Below are 16,907 nucleotides of genomic sequence, written 5' to 3'. Positions count from 1 at the left end.
GCACCCTACTCTGCCTAGGTGAATAATAAGTTTTCTCTCAAATTCTCCTGTTATATAAGGTGCAATCAATAAACATCCCACTAATTGGGAAGGGGTCCATTCCACCTCCACAGGTTGACCACAAAACAGGAGTGAAAGAGGGGACCTCTCTACCAATCTTACAGAAAAGGATTATAAGAGAATACGATAAATAAACTTAGGCCCACTAGATAAGTGAGATGAAATGGACAAATTCCTAGAAAGACACAAATTACTAAAGCTGACTTAAGAAAAAACAGAAAACTTAAATAGACATAACAAGAAACTGAATTAGTAATTTTAAATCCTCCAGTAAAAAAAACTCAGGCAAATTATACCAAACACTGAAAGTAAAAATAATAGTAATCCTTTATTACAAACTCTTCTAGATAACAGAGAAAATATTTCCCAGCTCATTCTTTGGGGATAGTATTTCCTCCGATACCAAAGGCAGAAAAAGATATCATAAGAAAAAAAAATACTGTCTTAACATATAAAATAATTTGGATTTTTAAATTTCTTCAATCTTAGTCATTTGCATCTTTCTAGAAATGTATCAGTTTCATCTAAAATTTCCCTTTGTGAGGGGACAGAGTGTTGTTCAAAATATCCCTGTGATTTTCTTAATACAAAAAGCAGGGCTGTCATTTCTGAAATTATGGAAATTTTCAATATCTGTGCTGTCTAGTACAGTAGCCATGAGCCACATGTGTCTTTTTAGCATTAAAAAAAATTTTTTTTAATGTTTATTCATTTTTGAGAGAGAGAGAGAGAGAATGAGAATGGCGGGGGGGGGGGGGGGGACACAGAGGGAGAGAGGGAGACACAGAATCTGAAGCAGGCTCCAGGCTTTCAGCTGTCAGCACAGAGCCCAATACAGGGCTTGAACCCATGAACCGCAAGATCATGACCTGAGCCAAAGTTGGACGCTTAACCGACTGAGTCACCCAGGGACCCCTTGTGAGCATTTAAAAGAGTACCTGTCAAGTCTGAAACATTTGAATTTTATCTTTATTCTTGTAGGAAATTTTCACAGGTTTTAGAATTCTAGATAGTCAGTTATTCTCTCAGTAATTTGAAGATACCATTCCATCGTCTTCCGGCCTTCAATGTTTCTGTTAATAAGTCAGCCATAAGTCTAATTTTTTTATTCTTTGACAGTGTACTATTCCTTATCCCCAGCTACAGCAGTTTTTGGAATTTTTCTCTTCATCTTTGGTTTTCCACCAGTTTATTACAATATACTAAAATACAGATTTTTTTAAAATCCTGCTTGGTTTTATCAATAATACTATTTTTTGATAGCTTTCATCAGTTATGGAAAGTCTTCAGCCAGTCTTATCCCATATCCCTTCTGCCCCATTCTCTCTCAACCCTTTGTGTGAACTCCAATTACACACTTCTGACTTTTCAGTATCTCTAGGTCTCCTTCAATCTCTTCAATAATTCTTCTACTTCACTAATTTTCTATCAGCTCTATCAGACTCTAACGAGTCTCTCAAACTCACCCATTAAGTTCTTAATTTCAATTATTATGCTTTCAAGTCTAGATTTTCCTTTTTCTTTCAAAAGTTTCCAGTTCTCGGCTAAAAATGGTAAATCATGTCTTTTCTATGAACAAGGTAAGCGTAACTATATCAAAGTTGCTCCTGAAAACTCCAATAACAGAGGCCCCGATGGATCTAATACTGTCTTCTGTTGCTTCTATTTGATTTTGTTCCTGTTGCTTGATCATCTGTGCTTTTTATTATGGACTAAACATTATATTTGCAAAATTTCTATTGTGATAATTTGAGGCCTTGCATAATGTTACCATCTTCCAAACGAATTTTCATTTGCTTCTGTGAACCACCTGAGACAAATACAATAGATTACGTCAATCTGCTCTCAGGGTTTCAATATCTTCAAAGTGGAGATATGGTTTCTGTGAAGGTCTATCTACATCCAGTTCCTTACCTATAGATTGTAGCCCTCCAGGATCCCAATACCAAATAAGAGTGGTTCACCGGGGCCACACACTCCCCACATTAGCAGGGCCCAAATTCCAATCCCTATCCCTCTAGTCCTAAAAGAATATCAAGTGTATTGCTCAGTTTTTCAGCTTCTTAGTCTTTCAGCTGGTCCCCCTAGAAACTAGTAAGCATTCATAAGAGATAACTCCAAATAGTAGCTTCATCTCCCTAAGCCTTTTTCTTCTTATTCACTCTTATTTCTTTTTAAAGAATGTCTTTTTTTATGTTATTTATTTTTGAGAGAGAGTGTGTGTGTGTGAACAGGGAAGGAACAGAGAGAGAGGGAGTCACAGAATCTGAAGCAGGCCCCAGGCTCTGAACTGCTGGCACAGAGCCAACATGGGGCTCAAACTCATGAACCATGAGATCATGACCTGAGCTGAAGTCGGACACTTAACTGACTGAGCCATCCAGGTGCCCCTCACTCTCTTATTACCTCTCAAATACCTTCAACAGATTTTTTTTTTTTTTTTTGGTGATGGACATAAGCCAACTTTTCTAACTGTTGTCAGAAGACTGGTTTCCAACTATTTTCTATGCCATAATTGCAAGTGGAAATGTCAACCCACTCTTAACTCTCCCATTTTCAGTCAATGCCTAAAATTCCCAACTCCCTCCTATATGACTCACTCTTCTCTCTGATGAAAATTCTCCCTAATTTCATCTATCCTCTCCTCCTTTCCTGTATGAAAATTAGAAAGGTCCCTACATGTTTACAACCTAATCTCCTCAATTTGTGTTCTTCACCCTTATTTTTATCTACTCAAGAACTTTACCACATCATTATCCTCTCCATAGCTGCCTCCACAACAGCATTGAACCTAGCTAAGGGCCTACTCCTGTTCTCCTCCTATTCAATTCAAGCAACCAGCTACCATTCCATTTCTCTCACTCCCATCTGCCAAAATATAAAAATGTGGTCTAATCTCATAACTCTATTTCCCCATGACATACTCTTTAAACCTCCTGGGAATATGATTTTGTCCTCATCTCTACAATGAAATAAGGCTTTCAGTATTCCTTAGAAGGAAAAGCTTTGTTACTAAAACAATAGCATACTCCCAGTTAATTTTTCCTAGCCCCTCTAGAATAGGATGCGACTGACCATGCCCTTGGACTACAAACTCTTCTCCCTTGACCCTTCTGGACACCACAGTCTCCTAGCTCCTTTCTCTCTGCAATTCTCAAATGTTCTTGCTGATTCTTCTTCTTTCACTTACCCCTTAAGTTTCTGCCATTTGCAAGATTCTATTCTTAAGCCTCATCTCACTTCTCTGTTAAAGAATTTTAAATCTACATCTCCAACTCTGCTCTCCAAAGCTCTTCAACTTTCCAACTTCCTGCTCATTAATATTGGCAAGCACTTCGAATGCAACATGTTTCTAATTCAAGTTATTATTCTCCTCAAACTAGATTTTCTGCCTGCATACTTACTGCATCCAGATTCATGACATCATCATCATCCTTGGGCAACAAACAGTAGTCATCTAATCTCTTTCACTCCATTACTAATACTCTATTACCAAATTCCATTGCTCCTGCCTTCAAAATGTGTCCTAAATAGATTCTCTCCCTTCCAACTTGATTAGCACTGTCTGAAATCAGATTGTCCCAACAGGGTAGCCCTAAGATCACAACAGTTTCTTAACAGGTCTCTCAACCACTAATTTCTTTTCTTTGATCCGTATTTCACATAGGAGGTATTTTATGAAGTGCTTTTTCAAAACACTTCAGGGTTCCTCACTGCAACTCTGAAATCTAACCTATTGTAATGATTAATTTTATGTGTCAACATGGCTGCATCACAGAGTTTCCAGATATTTGGCTAAACGTTATTTCAGGGTGTGCTGTGGCACCTGGGTGGCCCAGTTAAGCATCCGACTTTGGCTCAGGTCATGATCTTGCAGTTCGTGAGGTCAAGCCCTGCGTCAGGCTCCGTGCTAACAGCTCAGAGCCTGGAGCCTGTTTCAGAGTCTGTGTCCCCGTCTTTCTTTGCCCCTCCCCCAGTCACATTCAGTCTCTTTCTCTCTCAAAAATAAACATTAAATAATAATAATAGACATTATTTCAGGGTGTGTCTGTGAGGGCTTCTGAATGAAATTAGCATTTGAACGGGTAGATTCAGGAAAGCAGTTCACCCTCCCCAATGTGGGTAGGTATCATCCAATCTGTTGAGGGCCTGAAGAGAACAAAAAGGCCAAGGAAAGAAGAATTTGGCCCCTCTAGTCTGATCACTGGAGCTGTGACACTGATCTTTTGTTCTCAGTACTTTCAGTTCTCAGACCTTCAGACTGGACTGAAAGCTACATCTTTAGCTCTCCTGGTTCTTAGACCTTCAGACTTAGACTGAATTACATTACCACCTTTCCAAGGTCTTCAGCTTGCAAACAGCAGACTGTGTGACTTCTCGGCTTCCATGATTGCATGAGCCAATCCCTATAATAAGTATCTTCCTATATCTAAATCGTATTTGTGCTGTTTCTCTAGAGAACTCTGACTAACACACCCATCTTTCAGGTCTCATTTCTTACTAAAGGTTTTTACAATATCATTTTTCTGATGAAAATGGTTAAGTTGGGAAAGCCCCAGCTTGGCATCTAAGCCTAAAAAATGACTTAAAAACAAACTGAGTTAACAACTATAAACTCTGGAGAGAAAGGAAGGAAAGGAGGGAGGGAGGGAGGGAGGGAGGGAGGGAGGGAGGGAGGGAGGGAGGGAGGAAGGAAGGAAAGAAGGAAAGAAGGAAGGAAGAAGGAAGGAGAAAAGAAAAGAAAAGAAAAGAAAAGAAAAGAAAAGAAAAGAAAAAAGAAAAGGGGAAAGAAAAAAAGAAAAGAAATAAAGGGAGAAAGAATGAACAAACAAAAGAACTACTTGAAGATTCTGATTCTGAAGAGTAAACAAAATAAATAGATTATTAGGAGAAACAAATCTGGAGACATGATGGACACCAAGGTGAGTTTCATGTGCTTGGTTTTTGGTTTTCTGGTTTGGGGTTTTTGGGGGGGATGGAGGGGCCATAGCTTTGCCCTAAGAGCAGGCCATGGACACAGAGAAGTGGGTAATACAGGCAGCTAAAACTTTAAGAGAAATCCTACAGACTGCCTGGCCAGAAGAAAGGGAAAAGAGCCTGAGCAACCACAGCTAGCTGCCAGAGCAATCTAGAATAGGAAAGAGCTGAAGAGGGATTCCCCTAATTCTTATAAACATTGTACAAGTCTCAGGTTGACCCCTTCACACTGTAGATGCGTAGGACGGACCCAATGCAACATCATAAAGGCTTTAAAAATTAAACTAAAATGTGAACTTACAGGAGACAAGACATATAGTCTGAGCCTAATGGGGTCTGAAGCTAATTGCCAATGAAATTTCTAAAAATCATGAAGACCTCAGTGGCTCAGTCGGTTGAGTGTCCAACTTCAGCTTAGGTCATGATCTCACGGTTGGTGAGTTCAAGCCATACATCAGGCTTGCTGCTGTCAGCACATAGCCCACTTTGGGTCCTCTGCTCCCCCCCCATCTCCCCCGCTCATGCATGTGTTTGCTCGCTCTCTGTCTCAAAAATAAACATTAAAAAAAAAAAAAAAACACTTGTTGAAAGTAAGAAATTTTAAAAAATCAACATTCTTCAGTGGAATTTAACAGAATTCAGAGTCTTCACAAAATACTAGTAACTATATCCAAGGCTCAACCCAAAATTACTTGACATACAAAGGACTCAAAATAATTGACCATTCTAAAGTGAAAGCAATTAACAGATACCACCCTTAAAATGACTCAGAGGTTAAAATGAACAGACAGCGACTTTAAACCAGCTATGATAACTGCTCACAGACAGAAAGGAAAAGACATTAGCATGACTAAAAAGATAGGAAATCACAATGGAGAAATAAAAATTTCCTTTCAAAATGGAAATTCTAGGGGCGCCTGGGTGGCTCAGATGGTTAAGCATCCGACTTCGGCTCAGGTCATGATCTCATAGTTCTTGGGTTCGAGCCCTGCATCGGGCTCTGTGCTGACAGCTCAGAGCCTGGAACCTGCTTCAGATTCTGTGTCTCCCTCTCTCTCTGCCCCTCCCCCACTTGCACTTTGTCTCTCTCTCAAAAATAAACAAACACTAAAAAATAACTTATGAGGGGCACCTGGGTGGCTCAGTCAGTTAAGCGTCTGACTTCAGCTCAGGTCATGATCTCACAGTCAGGGAGTTCAAGTCCTGCATCAGGCTCTGTGCTGACAGCTCAGAGCCTGGGGCCTGCTTCAGATTCTGGGTCTCCCTCTCTCTCTGCTCCTCCCCCATTCACGCTCTGTCTCTCTCTCTCTCAAAGATGAATAAATGTTTAAAAATTTTAAAAAATAATAATAATAATAATAATAATTTAAGAAAATGGAAATGTTAAATGGAAAATTATAATATCTGAAATTTAAAAATTCAGTGTATGAGCTTAATAGCAAAATAGAGATATAAGAGTGCAGAGTCAATGGCTCAAACTTTATCAGTACAAGTTATCTAACCTGAAAAAGAAAGAAAAAAAGATTGAACAGAAAGATGAACAGAGACTTATGGACTTAAGGCTTATTTTATCAAAAAAATCAAACATATGCATAAACGGAATCCCAGAAGATACAAAATGAGTCAAAAAATAAAGTAAAATAAAATAAATATTGACCAAAAACATCCTAGATTTTATGAAAGAGAAATATATAAACTCAAGAAGCTCAATGAACCCCAAAGAGGAAAAATTCAAAGAAAACTAGATCCAGATAATCAACTGCTGAAAACCAAAGATAAAGTCAAAATCTAAAGCAGCCAGAGGAACACGATATACTACATAGAGGGAAACATTTTCAGTGGCACTAGATTTCTTATCATTACCTATTACCTTCTTTCAAGGCATCCAGAGGACAGTGGAACAACATCTTTAAAAGGTTGAAAGGAAAAACGATCAACCCAGAATTCTATATCCAGCACAAATGTACTTCAGGAATGAAAGCAAGATAAAGACATTTCTCAGATAAAGGAAAACCAACAAAATCCATTACCAGCAGAACATCACTACAAGTAACAGAAAAGGAAGTTCTTCAAGATAAAAGGAAATGACAGCAGAGCAAAAACTGGATCTTCAGGAACGAATGGTAAGCATAAGAAATATTTAAGTAAATTATACCCAAAAAGTAGGAAAAACAATTTAAGAAAATCTGTTTCTAACCTGGAATTCTATATGCAAACTAATAATCAAGTATGGTAGTAGAATAAAGACATTTTCAGAAGTGCAGATCTAAAAAAACTTCACGTGTTCCTTCTTATGAAACTACTAAAATATATGCTTGACCAAAATGACAGAGTAAAACAAGAAAGAGGACACAATGAGAAGGAAACACAGTAAATAAAGTACATGTACATAAGTAATTTCCAAGATGACAGAGAAAGGAGATCCCAGAATGGCAACTGTGCACAGGCACAGAGGACAACCTCTAGACTGGAGGACAACAGTTTACATCAGAGCAGCATCAAAAGACAGACTGGTATCACCAAGATCTCTACTACCAAAGTATTTATTGTCTTTTTAATCCAACACAGATTCCCTGATTGAGCCTGGTTTCTTGTTCTTGGCTCGAGTTCACCATAACCTGATAAAAGTTCCTTCTTTGTGCTCCAGAAACTTGATTCAGCTGAGGCCACTCACTGCACCACACAGAAGTATTCTACTTTGATCAACTCTGGAGCTTGTGAATTAATTATAGGACAGATTATCTGTAGTATGCTTCCTTTTATGTAACAAAGAAAAAAAAAACAAAGAATTACACACACACCCATATGCTCATCTGTGAGAAGAGGCATACAGAACAGTAACACAGAACTAGTGAGAATGGTTACCTATGGGAGAAGGAGGGCAGGATGAAAAAGAGGCAAGTGAAAACTGGGAAAAGAAATGAACGGGAAGTAACACTTTACAGCATATACCTTTCTGTATGTTGACTTTTGAAACCACGTTCGTGTTCCACATACTCAAAAAATCAACATAAAATAAGAACAGGAGAAATAGCCCAAAATGTAACGTAAACAAAAACAAATGACCCTAACTATATTTAAAATGAGAAACACAACATACTAAAGGAATGAGAGAAGAACTAACCCAAAGAATTCTTGAGCACAGTATTTAACCCTTAAGTTAAAGACAAATAAGAAGTATAAATAAAAATTAAAGCCTAATTAATAAGTTTTTCACAGTTTTAGGTTGGCAACCCTAAAACTACTTTGTGTATATTCTAGGATTTGTCAAGTAAATGAATATATTGTAATCTAAATATAAGTAAATATATTGTAAATATAAGTAGAAAGGTTAGAATAAACCCTGTGGTATTGAAATGGAATTGGAGGTATCACTATAACCAATGGTTTAGAGTATATAGAGATAAACACAGAAATACATACATACAAATGTATACAAGTATGTACATGTATATATCCTTATGTAATCTAGCTCTGTCCTCTAAAAGGGCCTAAAATCAATAATATCCAGTAGCAATAAGCCCAGATTTCAGTTTCTAAATAACATTCACTGCTAAAAGGAACCAGCCTCCTTAGAAAAATGGCAAATTCTGAGGCTGGAGTGGAGGAGGTACAATAAAAGCCTAGAAGAGGGGTTGGCAAACCACAGCCTAAAGACCAAATTCAGTCAGGCACCTGTCTTTGTAAATAAAGTTTTATTGGAACATAGCCAAACTCATTCATTTACAAATTGTCTATGGTTGGTCTCCTGCTGAGGGTGGGGTTAAGTAGTTACAACAGAGACTATATAGCCCTCAAAGCCAAAAATATTTACTATCTGGCCACTTACAGTAAAATTTCGCCAAGCCCTGGCCTAGATAGAATATCTTCTTGTTCCAGAAAGTAAGAACACACCCAAAAATAATGGGTACATGTCAAAAGTTCATAGAAGCCAGTCGAAAAGCTTCCTACTGACCAAATATATGACAATTTCACTATCAAAAATTTTACATATAATGGCTTACATATAATCCATTAAGTAAAATAAGAATCCATGAGTTCATACTGATAGAAACAAATAAACAAAAGGGAAAGCTTTCTTCCTTACATCAGAATCCTAACATTTTAACAAATGAAAAAAAAAAAGATGGAATTAAAAAATTACCATTGGCAATCATCATCACGCTAATTCATTAGATTCATCAATGGATGCTAAAACTAGTAGGTGAAAGTTTGAGGAGTAATTGGATATTTAATCATCTCAAACTATTCACAGATAGTTATTAAATACAAAGAGGAAAAGTGTATCTTTACAGTGGAGATATCTAGCAGACCAACTTAACCAACCGATCAAAGTCAACACCAGCAACGGGACAAATCAACATCATATGCCTCCTGATAAGATACATTAAGAAAAACATGTCACTTATGAAATACCAGTAAAACCCAAATTGAGGGGTTTACTACAGAATAACTGGCGTATAGGTTTCAAAAATATTATTCATGAAAGGATTCTTCCAGATTAAAGGAGACTAAAGACACATGATACTCCATGCAACTTGTGATCAGGATTTTTGTTTCATATAAAGGACAGAATTAGGAAACTTGAAGATACTTGAATAAGATCTATAGATTGGTTAATGGCATTATATCAATGTTAATTTCCTTATTTTGATCACTGCACAATAGTCATAAGAGAATTGCCTTTGAATGTCTGCAACTCACTCTCAGCTCAAAACAAACAAACAAACAGGCAAGTGGGGAGGGATGTTCAAGTAAATGTGGCAAAATGGTAATGCTGAAGAATCTGGTGAAGAGGACAGAGTAATTCTTTGTACCACTCTTGCATCTTGACTATAGATCTGAAATTACAGGTTTTCAAAAGAGTCCTAGTCTTTAATTATAATGTCATATCTGTTTATTAAGTTACACTTTCTTTATCATGCTAAAGAACATTCACAACAATTGATAATATAACTAAAAAACGCCCCCTAACATCCTTTACAAATGATGTCCTAAATAAAAGAAACTCAAATAATCAGTTAAAGGATATGTGGGCTACAAGATCATTCCATCCTGTTTCATATGGGCCAAAACAGATTTATTAGCTGCAAGCTCAAATAAAGTGATCTCAAATGAGAGTTATGTCAGTAAAAACACTGCCTCTCAACAGGTCAGCAGTGACTTTACTCACTTATATTTTACAAAATATTTTGAGGATTTAAAAAGATTAAATGTCCTGAAAGGGACAACAACCCAGCACTTTTTGCAAACACAGCTGTTGGTTAAAGCTCTTGAGAAAAGAAAAGTTCTGGAATGAGAATCAGTTTGAGGAAGAGATAATGGTTATAAAATATTAAGAAAATTTTGGAATCTCTTCCTATTATTCTAATAGCTGACTTATTTCTGAAAATGTGCTTCATTACTGCATGTAGCACTATATGCTCCTCAGCTCTGGGCACAGAGCAAGGTCCCTACTTTCATGGTATTTACAATCTAGGGGCTGAAGAAGACAAACAGGTAAACAGACAACTAAGCAAGACACAATCTAGGGGGCAGAGAAGACAAGGAAACAAACAACTTACCATGGAGGTAAAAAAGAGTGATGAGATCGTGACAAACAGGATGAGGAAAGAGGACACTACTTTCGCTTTGGTGATTAGGAAAAGCTTCTATTGAGGAGATAATACTGGAGCTAAGATCCAAATGATGAGAAGTCCACACGTGAAGGTCTCAGAGTAGAGCCTTCTTGGCAGAGAGTATGACAAGTGCAAAGACAACAAAGAAGAAACAATCTCAACATATTCAAAGAAGTGATTTTAAAAGGCATCCTCATTAGGGGCACCTGGGTGGCAAGGTCGGTTAAGCGACCAGCTCCTGGTTTCGACTCAGGTCATGATCTCACCTTCGAGGGCTGATAGCACTGAGCCTCCTTGGGATTCTCTCTCTCCCTCTCTCTCTGCACCACACCCCCCCCCCCCACATGCCCTCTTTCTCTCTCAAAATAAATAAACATTTTTTAAATAAATAAAATAAAAGGCCTCGTTAATACTCTCAGTATAGGAGATAATACCAAAGAATTGTCAGTTTTGTATTAGGTATGATAATGGTATTATGACTGTATATAGAAAAGTTCATTATTGCATAGCATATATATGTACATATATGTATTATACAAAAAATTATATCAGGGATTTCTTTAAAATATTTCGGCAAAAAAAAAAAGAAAAAGAAAAAAAGAGATGAAGAAGCAAATGTGCAATAATTACTGATTTGGGGAAATGGGGAAATGGGGAAATGGGGGTTGATAAACGACTCTAGTTTTTGTATGTTTGAAATTTTTCGCAATTTTTAGAAACTTCACATTAAAAGTGGCAATACCTCCTATCTTCTTTCTCCGACTTTACTGTACCAGCTCAGCTCTCGCCTTCTCAGTTCCGTGTTCTGACTACCTCCTTTAAGGACATATAAATGAAAGCTTTAAGGATACTCTTCAACACTAGATACACTCCATGGTGTAAGTTTCCGTGACCAAGCTAATCTACCTAAGGCAGGGATAGAACCCAGAAAGAAGTTACATAAGAGAATATAAAATAAACAGCCACGTATGGTTGAACAGCAAGTCATTCTTTCTGAGGAAAACAAACAAACAGACAAACAAACAAAAAGGGAATTGCCTAGACCATGGACCATCCTCCCAAAGATTAAAAAACACAATAGGCTTCTTCCCCCCCTCCAATCCCTGGAGACTGCTCTGGCAAAGATTTCCTGATTGTGAAATCCTACTCTCAACGTTCAATCTTGATCTTATTTGACCTTGCACTTGACAGAGTTGAACATTCCCCCTCTTCTTGAGACTACTTCCTTAGCAGACATGACAGGCAGGCTAAATATGCCTGTACCCCTTCCTTTTAAGGAAGGCAAGCATCTTCTGCCTCAGGTGACCAATTCTGAAGGAACCAGGAATGGGTCCCTAACCCAACAATCTGGTAATACAGTAGAGTCATTTTTCTGAAAACCCTTCTGATAGCAAATTACTACAACTGCTAAACAAAATCTTGCCAACTTCTTGAGAGCACAGTTGAGCTCTCAAGAAAGAAACGAAAATCCCCAGGAGCTAAAATTCAAGCGAGAGCTAGAAACCAGAATACATAGAAGCTGAGGGTCTCCCAGAGACCCTGGGGGCACATCGTGCCAAGAGGCTTGTAGTTTAAAGCTGCAGGAGGGCCAGGAGATAAAGCTCTGACCCCATGAAATGTAGACATATAGAAGTTAGCCTCCTGACAAATAATCAAGACTCTTAAAGGGCCATCAATTCAGTGAAAAGTTAGGCTAGAAAAAAATGCACCTACAGTGAAGAAAAACAACAAATGTGTGTGTGTTGACCTGGGCTCCAGCTGGGAACACAGGTGAGTTTCCCCTCGAGATGCATAACAGGGGCTTGCAGGGGTAGCTACGCCCAAGCACAAACACTGACTTAAAGTAAGCCTAGGCTGGTAGTATCCCAAGGTGCTAGCTGAACCAAAACATTCTCTCAGGACCATACACTTCAGAATATTCCCATACTCAAAAGCCTGAGAAGTGCTTACAAAACATATGAGGAAGACAGCTGGAGGAAGGGAGCCATCGTGTTTGAGAGTCAAAAAGAAAAAACGCAAAATGTGGTACAAAATAGTTTCAGGTCATAAAAATGACAAATACATAACATTTTAAAACTCTAATGTGTCTAAAGAAAAGAAAAAAGAAAAACAAAGAGCTTACTAAAAGACAAATGTTAAAAGAATTAAATAGAACTTTCAGAAATGCAAAGTAACTAATGTTGGCAGAAAACCTTATAGGTAAATGCACTAGCCTTTCTCCGTGATTACAGCAGATGGCTAAAAGCAAAAGTATAATATTGTCTGATATGGTTCTCAGTGTATGTAAAGGAAATATAAAGACAACTAGTTATAAAGTAGGGAAGATAAAGGGGCCTAAATGGTGGTAAAGTTCCTAAATTTAACCTAAAGTGGTAAGATATCGATACTAAGACTATGACCCAAATTTATCTTTACTTTTTTACATTTTTTTAGTGTTTATTTTTGAGAGAGAGAGACAGAGGGCAAATGGGGGAGGGGCAGAGACAGACAGATAGAAACAGAATCCGAGCAGGCTCCAGGCTCTGAGCTGTCAGGACAGAGCCCTACACGGGGCTCAAACTGACGAACCGTAAGATCATGACCTGAGCCGAAGTCTGACGCTTAACCGACTGAGCCACCCAGGCATCCCCCAAATTTATTTTTAAATTCAACACAATTCCTATTAGGCCCCAAGGTTTCTTGTAGATGCAGACAAGCTTATCTTAACATTTATATGGAAATGCAAAAGAACTAGCATAACTAAAATAATTGGAGGAAGCCTACTACCCAATTTTAAGCTATCCACCAAAAGAGATCAAGACGGTGTGGTGTTTTCAAAGAGATCCATAACAGATCCATCTTAAACAAAAATTAATTTCAAATGGAGCTAACATAAACCTATAAAACTTTTAGAAGAGAACATAAGAAAAAAACTTTATAACCTAAGATTAGGTAAAGAGGTGCCCCTGGCTATTTCAGTCAGTAGAGCACATGACTCTCAGTCTCAGAGTCATGAGGTCAAGCCCCACATTGCATAAAGCTTATTTAAAAAATAAAAATTCAAAAAAATATTTTAAAAAAGATTAGAGAAAGAGTTCTCAGACATGACACCAAAAGCATAATCCATCAAGGAAAAAAAAAAATCCATCTAGGACCTGGTCATTGACACAGGTGAATGATGAATTAAGAAATTTTTACTCAACATGCTGAACATTAGAACAGAAAACCAAAAAGAGTCATTAGAATCTCTGGAATCTCAGTTCATTTTATCCTTAAGAAGTAAAGTGGACAGGTAGAAGGGACTTATATAAATAATTATTTCATTTAAATGAAAGACATTGGCCAGACACCATTTACCTACCACCTATCATTTTAGGAGCATTGTAAAAATCTCCAGGGAATTAAACTTGAAGAGTTTCAGACCCTCAGGGATAATTCTGGGGCTCCTGGCATCAATCAAGAGTTACCAATAAAGAAAAAAGACCATCTCATTGTTCTAGAACAAGGTTGATATCCCATCATCTTGAACTCTACTTCCCAGCTGCTTCTTTAACTCATGAAGTATTAACTCTCAGTGAAATTTAGGTTTACAGTTTTAGTCAAAGTTTAAAAACCATTATACCTGAAAGCATAATTAAGAGACTTAGATTATGAAATATTTGAAGTGCCTGGCTCAGTCGGTGGAACATGTGACTCTTGGTCTCACGGTTGTGGGCTTGAGCCCCACACTGGGTGTAGAGATTACTTAAAAATAAAATCTTTAAAAATATATTTTTTATTCATTTCTGCAATCCCAAAGCCTAGCAAAGTGCCTGCTGAATAACTGCTCAATAAAGTTTGTGAAAAATTCACCACTTCTCAAAGAAAAATGAAATGCTGAATTTAAGAGACTGAAATAGTGAAACTCACTGAAAGTCTATCACCAAAAGCCATCTGCCACAATCCATCAGACCAAATTGCTCTCACTCTCCACTCTCAAACATGTGGCAGTCCCTCTGTCATTGGTCTACTACTGGTCCACACTGCCTCTCTCCTAAACTGACACCTAAAAGCCCCTCATGCTTCCTATCCTGAATCCCACAGCCAGGTTACCCTTCCTAATGTATAGGTACGATCATGTCATCACCCTACTTAAATTCTCATGCCATCATCTCAGAAGATTCTTCAGCATCTGTTAACATTACTTGCTATTTTTGTATCACCTCACACATCCTCTCGTGACTTCTCATGTTGAATGAAACATCCACTTGCTCATTCAGTCAGTCACTTAACAAAAGTGTTTTGAGCTCCTACACCAGACCAGGTACTATGCTTGGCCCTAAGGAATACAATGGAAAAGAAAAAGAGACTCAATTCTTCCTTTCATAAGCTTAGTTTAGTGTAGAAGAAAGATGTTAATCTGACAATTATACAAACTGATATGTAATTTCAAACTGAAATGTATACCCTGGAGTGGGAGGACATAGAACACACTCAAGGAACGTGGCTATACCTTAGAGAAAAGGGGAAAGTGAGGTAAGGTCAAGCTGGAATGAAAGCAGGGGCCACACCATGCTAGAACTTTCAGGATATATGAAGAATTTTGGGTTTTTATCTTATAAAAGGGGGGAGGTACTGAAGTGTGTCAATCGGGAAGGTGACATGATCAGAATACATTCTGATAAGATCCCTCTAGCTTCAGGGTAGAAAATGGATTGGAGATGAGGGGACAAGAATGAATGGGGCCCCCAGTGTGGTGGCTATTTGACCAGACCATGTAAAAAAAAAAAAAAAAAAAATGATGGTACTGAGATCAAGAAATTTTAATCAAGAAACATTTAGGAGGCCAAAACAACAAAAGGTGATGGACTGGACATAGAGGGTGACAGAAAGAGGATGATCAAGGATAACTTCATGTTCACTGGCTTATACAGGTGAATGGGTGATGGTGACATTCACTGGCACAAGCTTACTGGACTGGGGTAGACAAGTACAGATCATCAGCCCAATATTGGACAAGCTGAGTATGAAGTGACTGCAACGCCAACAGATGATATCAAACAGGCAGCTGGATATCTAAGTCAGGAGCTCTGACAACCTCTGGGCTGAAGGCAAATCTGGGAGTCACCAGAGAACAAATATCATTGAAGTTGTGAACACAAACAGGATCTGCCAAGGTAAAGAGCAGGGAGAAAAAAGAGAAGGAGCCTAGGATGAGATATGAGGAGCCTCAAAGTTCAATAGGCAGGGAGAAGACAATCTCAAGATAGAGAAGGAATGGCCTCCTCTAAAGGAGGTGTAAGAGAAAACTCAGGAGGGTGTGATGTCAAGAATCAAGATTTCAAAAGGTAGTGGGCAATAAATTCGTACACTGCTAGAAGTGAATTAAGAATTGAGTGTTCATCAGCAATGGCAGCATGGATGTCATGGGAGCTGGGCGAGAGCGGTTTTAGTAAGTATGGAAATAAAAACCAAACAGAAATAAGCTGAGGTATTAATAGGCAGGGAGGATATAGAACTAATGTACTCAGGAGATTCTTCTGTGGAATCTGGCTGTGAAGAGGGAGAGGTGAAATTAAAAAAAAATAGAGTTTCCATTTGTTGTTGCTATCATTTTCAATAAAGAAGAAACTTGAGTGTGTTAGAATACTGATAGGAAAGAAGAGTTGAGAAGGTGGGGCCAAATATAAATGATAGCTTCTGGGAGGGGAGAATGGGGAGGATGGGTGGGTACATTTTGACTAATACTGCCCCAAATATTTCTTGTACTCCTCAAGCTTACACAATTCACTCATCCTCCACTCTAACCTCACTCTTAAAATTTTACCCATTAAAGTACAGCTCAAATTCCCTATCTTCCTTCTGTGAACCTCACCTAAATTCTCTAGCTCTTGGGATCCTTCCTCTGTAATCCCATAGGGTGCTATGTTTTCCACATTTATTCCACCACAAAATCCTGTACAGCAGGTTCCACAAAATACACACCTGGAAATGAACATTCTACTTCCTGTCTAGCTCATGTCCTACCCCTCAATACAGCCTTTCCTAACCATACTAGAACAAAGTAATACCTCCCTTATAAAGTCCTGAACAATTACATCATTCAGAGTGTTAAGTATTTAAGATCCTAGAATGTAAGCTTCAAAACTGTGGGGACTTGTCTGTCTGGTTCACCACTAGATCCCCAGTGCCTAGTAGGGCTGGCACACAGCAGGCACCCGGGAAATGTTTACTGAATGAATTAATTTAAAAAGATGCCCTGTTACTCTTCAACAGCGGTAAATTATTTAAGAG

The 16,907-nt window shown here is 38.1% G+C and overlaps 1 protein-coding gene across 6 annotated transcripts in view; it reads right to left on the bottom strand.

The window, feature by feature from the left end:
- The window catches only part of DIS3L2 (DIS3 like 3'-5' exoribonuclease 2), a 348,816-nt gene that overhangs the window by 300,056 nt on the left and 31,853 nt on the right, over window positions 1–16,907 (bottom strand). Inside the window, exon 2 of one of the 6 annotated variants that reach the window (XM_027047786.2) lies at window positions 10,602–10,761. The exons of the other annotated variants lie outside the window; for them this stretch is intronic. The gene's annotated coding sequence lies outside the window, so the exon portion shown is untranslated. The remainder of the gene's footprint in view (window positions 1–10,601; window positions 10,762–16,907) is intronic. 6 annotated transcript variants of the gene reach the window in all.

Source organism: Acinonyx jubatus, chromosome C1 (genome assembly GCF_027475565.1).
Source record: "Acinonyx jubatus isolate Ajub_Pintada_27869175 chromosome C1, VMU_Ajub_asm_v1.0, whole genome shotgun sequence".
Lineage (NCBI taxonomy): Eukaryota > Metazoa > Chordata > Mammalia > Carnivora > Felidae > Acinonyx > Acinonyx jubatus.
The sequence above is the reverse complement of the archived record's forward strand: the minus strand, read 5'-3'. Positions and strand labels throughout refer to the sequence as shown.